Source organism: Diabrotica virgifera, chromosome 5 (genome assembly GCF_917563875.1).
Source record: "Diabrotica virgifera virgifera chromosome 5, PGI_DIABVI_V3a".
NCBI lineage: Eukaryota > Metazoa > Arthropoda > Insecta > Coleoptera > Chrysomelidae > Diabrotica > Diabrotica virgifera.
In genome coordinates, this window is record NC_065447.1 from 182,220,742 (window position 1) to 182,227,214 (window position 6,473).

Here is a 6,473-nt window from a genome sequence, read left to right on the forward strand (position 1 = left end):
ATGTGTAGTATGTGTGGTCCAAATTATATGCTTTTACTATTAAATGTACAATAATTTTTACATTATGTGCACGAATGCGCCGCATATAGTTTCATAGGTATATGTTAAGATAGGTAATGCATTTATTACTTGGTAATTAACATAACTAAAGAGTTAAAAATATTTCCTAAAAAATATTTTTACCCTCTTTTCAACGCTGGTATTAATTTTTTGAACAATTAATATATACAGGGTGAAAGAATTGGTAAAAAACAAAATGTTTTTACAAAAAAATCAGGAAAAACACAACTTCTGGTGAATCGATTGTTCCAGTTCAAGACCTTGGTCTTATACATCAAAAAAAGAATCTATATACCAAATTTGGTTGAAATCGGACTTTTCGTTCAAAAGTTATCGTACTATAAGTCACATATATATAATCGCCATTTTGCATGCCCGCCATTTTTGTAAAAGGTAAAATCTGAGATGGCCTTTTATGTAAATTTGAAACTTGATGTGTGTAGTATATGTGGTTAAAATTAGATGCTTCTACCATTAAATTCACAATAATTCTTATAATGTTTACACGAATTTGCCACACATAGGTACCTGTGAAGATACTTTATGCATTTATTAAATGGTAATTAACATAACTACAAAGTTCAAAATATTTTCTACAAAATATTTTTACGCTCTTTTCAATTGCGGTATTACCTTTTTGAAAAATTAATATAATATACAGAGGGAAAAACTTGAAAAAAAAAACATATTTTTACATAAACAACCAGTAAAAATACAGAATTCTGGTAAACCGATTCTTCCGCTTCACCACATCCCTTTTGTAAATCAAAAAAAACCTATATACCAAATTTGGTTGAAATCGGACTTTTCGTTCAAAAGTTATGGTACTATTAAACACATAAGTATAGCCGCCATTTTGAACGCCCGCCATTTTTGTAAATAGCAAAATCTGAGATGGCCTCATATCTAAATTTGAACCTTTATATGTGTAGTATATGTGGTCCAAATTATATGCTTGTATCATTAAATGTGCAATTGTTTCACATATCGGCCGCACTAAAAAAAATAAAAAGAAAAGTATAGGATTGCTCCGGACTCGAACTCAAGACCTCTCGATCTCTGGCCGAATGCTATACCAAATACGCTACGAGGACTGTGTCTGTATCGGTTCTGACGTACCTAATGACAATTCACGGTAACAAACAGACTGGAAGGTGAAGTATAATAATCTTACTCCTGAGGAAGACAAATCCAAAGACACAAAAATTATAATAAATATATATACTAAAAACACTAATATATTCTTTTCACACCTTTTCTTGCACTGATATATTTATACATACCTTGAAAGATTCAGCAACTAAACGCCATACTGTCTGTGTGCGCATACGCGCAGATTTATGAAAAATTTTACTCTCAATCGCGCCTAAAGAAGTATAACTTCAAAAATAATCGATTACGTCATCACGCCCATATGGATGACGTCACTTGTATGATATATATGCCAAAATATCATAATTTAAGAATAAAAATCGACCTGTTTCGGGATTTTTCTAGTCACCAGTTTACGAAATAACGAATTTATTCCCGACATTTACACCATACTGTATCATCATCATTCTCTTTGCCTTATCCCTATGCGGGGTCGGCTTCCCTAATTGCATTTCTCCACACAATTCTATCTTGGGCCATATCAATGTTAATCCCCTTTACCAACATGTCCTGCCTTATCGTCTCCCCCCAGCTCTTCTTTGGTCTTCCTCTCCTACTCCTTCCAAGAATATGCACTTCAGCTATTCTTCGTATTGGGTGGTTAACGTCTCGACGTTGAACATGACCAAACCATCTTAACCTATGCTCTCTCATTTTGGCATCAATTGGTGCCACACCTAGACTTCCCCTAATATACTCATTTCTAATTTTATCCTTCTTTGTCACTCCACTCATCCATCTAAGCATTCTCATTTCCGCCACATGCATTCGCTGTTCCTCTTTCTTTTTCACTGCCCAACATTCAGTTCCGTACATCATAGCTGGTCTTATGGCTGTTTTATAGAATTTTCCCTTCAGCTTCATTGGAATTTTTCTGTCACACAACACACCACTCGCTTCTTTCCACTTCATCCATCCAGCCCTAATTCTACTGCATGCATCTCCATCTATTTCTCCATTACTCTGTAATACCGATCCTAGGTACTTAAAACTATTGCTTTTTACAATCATTTCACCATCCAAAGATACCATTTTATTTGTAGTAGCTCCATCTTTAAATGAACATTCCAAATACTCTGTTTTTGTCCTACTAAGTTTTAAACCTTTTTCCTCCAGAGCTTGTCTCCACTGTTCCAGTTTTTGTTCTAAGTCTCTTTCACTATTTCCTACTAACACGACATCATCAGCATACATTAAGCACCATGGAATGTTACCCTGTATTTTCGCTGTTATCTGGTCCAAAACTAATGAGAATAAATACGGACTAAGCACAGAACCTTGATGCAATCCTACTTTCACATGAAATTTATCAGTCTCTCCCACACCTGTCCTAACACTAGTCGTTACTCCCTCATACATATCCCTCACAATCTTTACATATTCACCAGGGACTCCTTTCTTATTGAGTGCCCACCACAGAATCTCTCGAGGAACTCTATCATATGCTTTCTCAAGATCAATGAATACCATATGAGCGTTTGTTTCTTTACTCCTGTATTTTTCCATCAACTGCCTTATAATGAAAATTGCATCTGTTGTTGATCTACCCTGCATAAAGCCAAATTGATTCTCGGATATTTCGGTTTCTTCACGTATCCGTCTATCAATTACTCTTTCCCATATTTTCATGGTGTGGCTAAGCAGTTTTATAGCCCTGTAGTTTGTACATTGTTGTATATCTCCCTTGTTTTTGTAAACAGGTACCAGTATACTGCTTCTCCATTCGTCTGGCATTTGTCCAACTTCCATAATTCTATTAAATAGACCTGCTAGCCACCTTGTTCCTGTCTCTCCCAATGCTCTCCATACTTCCCCAGGAATACCATACTGTATATTAAATAAAATTAAATAAAATAAATCGAATCGGATCGAATCCAATGGAATAGAATTGAAGCGAATCGGATATAATAGAGTATAAGCAAGTGACAGTAAGTAGCTTGCTGCTGCGTTTAGTAAATTTCAATTTCCAACATAACATCGACTTATTTCCAGTGGTGTAATGGTGCGGGAACGCCGTTCCGGCACTGGTTAAGAAAAGAAAAAAAATAAATAGAGAATTTTATCTGCTAATGCACTGCGACACCACTGCTTATTTCGTATGCTTTAAATGATGACGCACGGGTATAGATTCCCTGACTCAACTGTATAAGAAATATTCACTTCTGTCGGCACTCCGCAAGTGCCAAGCTCTCTTTTTTTTTGACCTGGAGTGTATATTATAAGTTAATGATTATTAAATTTCTTTACTTTTTTCCGCTTGAAATAAAGCAGCTTTTAAATTGAAAGGAGTGGCCACTATTACTATTTAGAATTAGCTCTATAAATCGCTTTTTTTTTTCTAAAGTGAAAATCGATTGATGTTCGCTGTAAAAGGAAAGAAAAACAATGTTTTTCACCCGTAATAAAATTTGCATTTCCGGGGTGAATACCATTAGAAAAAATAAAATTTTGTGGTTTGTCGGAATAATGAAGTGGAAAGAAAAATATTTACCATACTCCGGGCTATTACGAAGACCTTAAAGAATTTAAAAGTAGATCCGTTCATAGGAAAAACGACGTATTATTTTAAAGAGTTTCGAAGTAGTAAAGTTTGTGTGCCTGGCTAGGTGTTTTGGTTAGGTGAATAATCCAAAAATGTTGTTGACTTTCTTAGAATTCAGTAAAAAATATATAAATATATGATATAAATGATAATTAGTAATTAATTTTATCTACCCTATCTCATATTATGTATAAGTTTTTAGTTTGTGAAAACTGTCATTATAGATAGCAGTTACTGCTGTACGTGACGGGTTTAAAATGTGTGTGAAGTAACATGTATTTTAAATGGGATTTACTTTTTTGCACGGTTTTTTGCACACTTTCATATAATCAAAAATATCCTTAACTTTCGCGTTGTCATGGTGATGACATGTGAGCAACAACAAAAGTTTTGACAGATTTCTGGTTTAAAAGAAGTGTGAAGTTTTAACATTCCGATGACCAAGCGTGGGAAATTGTGATCCCAGCGTATGTTTTTCTTTAATAAATTCAAAAGTATTTTCAATTTTCAACTCATAATTTTTTTATTTGACTTTAATATCATTCTAGATATCCTCATATTTTGAAATAAAAAAAATCCCTATATTTTACGAATAAAAAATATATTCTGAAGTTGATATTTAGTAAAATACCGTCTATTATGTGTAATTCTAAGTAGTTTTACGCTAATGACGTCGACTTTGCAAAGTAACAAGACACTTACTCAACATACACACTACACATGGCATTAATACTCATGTTGTGACTGGCTGAATGACATAAAGTCCATGCCATAAAAAACATAAAAAAAAATTTTAAAAAAACTTTATTTTTTTCTTAATTGTCATTTTTGACATTTTTGACCGGGAGTGATTTTTCCCCCCTTGGTCATCCGTGTAACAAAAAAAGTTGGTCATCGGAAGGTTAAGTGTGAAAGTTTTAAACAATAGAGAATAGAAATGTATTCCAGTGACGAAGAGTTGCGATTTTCTTATTTTTTTTAACGTAGATAAAATATTGTATTAATCTGTGCGTGAAGTTCTTTTTGCGCAACTACGCGATTTATAGAACTAAATTCGCTCGTGCTCTAAACACCTCGTGCATGCGCAAAAAGCAAACTTCACGAAATGTTTCATAAATAACTATTATTTTGTTTCATCAAAAAAATCTTTATTTGTATAGCTCTATGCCATGAGTTGAGTTTTAAATACTTACGTGTTGGTTTGGTGGTTATTGGTAAAGATTTTTATGCCACTAACAGATTTGTTAATTTAGCGCTTAAGAGGAATCAGTAGCGATCAACAGGTAGCGAAAACGCGTTCCAAGATTGCGGCTGTAATTTTGAATATTTTTTCGAGATATTTGGCACACATATTCGTAATATAATAGAGAATGGCGGTACAGTGCCCAATTTTAAAAATATAATTATATGTGGAAATTACTCTGTAATTAAATACAATATTAAAAAAACCAGCTTGTACCGCCATTAAGAAGAACAAAAAAATACACTTTCTTCAAATTAACTTTTTTATCCGATGCCTAGATTTTGTGTCATTTTGGAACTACTAATAAAATAAAAAATTTTAGTAGTTCCAAAATGACACAAAATCTAGGCATCAGATAAAAATTTATTTGAAGAAAGTGTATTTTTTTGTTCTTCTTAATGGCGGTACAGGCTCGTTTTTTAATATCGTATTTAATTACAGAGTAATTTTCACATATTATTATATCCTTCAAATTGGGCTCTATACCGCCATTCTTTATTTTATTACGAATATGTGTGCCAAATATCTCGAAAAATATTCAAAATTACAGCCGCAATCTTGGAACGCGTTTTTGCTACCTGTTGATCGCTACTGTATCACCTTAAAAAGCAAAAGGTTTTACTAAAAAAAAACATAAAATATGCACAAAAAAGGCATACAGATTAAAAAGAAAGCTGAAATTAAGAAGATTAATTTATTCTCTTCTTAACAAAATCACAATTATAAAATAAACAAAACCATACAACAGAACAAACAGAATAAAATAACAAATTTATATATTTTTTTATTTACTTATTTATATTAGTTTATTTAGTTTATGTCTCGACAACTAATGGACATTTTCCCACAAAATTTATATTTGTAAATGCAAGCAATAAACAAATGCTGATTTAAATGTTTGAGTAATTAAAAGTACAACTTAAAATGTTTTTATGTGTCGAAATTCTTTCTACATCAATACTGCTTATGGACGCATATTTAAATTTTCCAATCATGTCCAAGGTTTTTGTTATAAATCCGTATCCGTATTACCCTCTAATATCAAAGCATTTTTTTATTTGTCAAAATAATAACTCATAAATATTGTATCTTCTCTAAAGTTTTCTGGTATCTAAAGTTTTCTGGTACACTTATTGTAGAAATAACATCAATGGCCGCTTCAAAATTGTTAGCTATTTTATTGGAGTCATAGTAATATCTAATGTCATTCCGTGTTTCTGGAGAGACTTTCTACTTTCTAGTGTTACTCACAAAACTAAAATTACTCCTTTTTTCCAAATCAGCAAAATTGTTCTTCGTGTCTTCTTAATTTAAGACTGTTTAGAATTCTTTAATTACCTTACTGGCTGAGGCTACGGATTCACAAACAACGTTTTTAAAATTTTCAAAATTTTCGGGATAATACAGTGTGAAGTCACTGAAGGTTTCACCTCCGAATTCGTTGAACCTCTATCGATTTTCATAAAAATTGGCGCA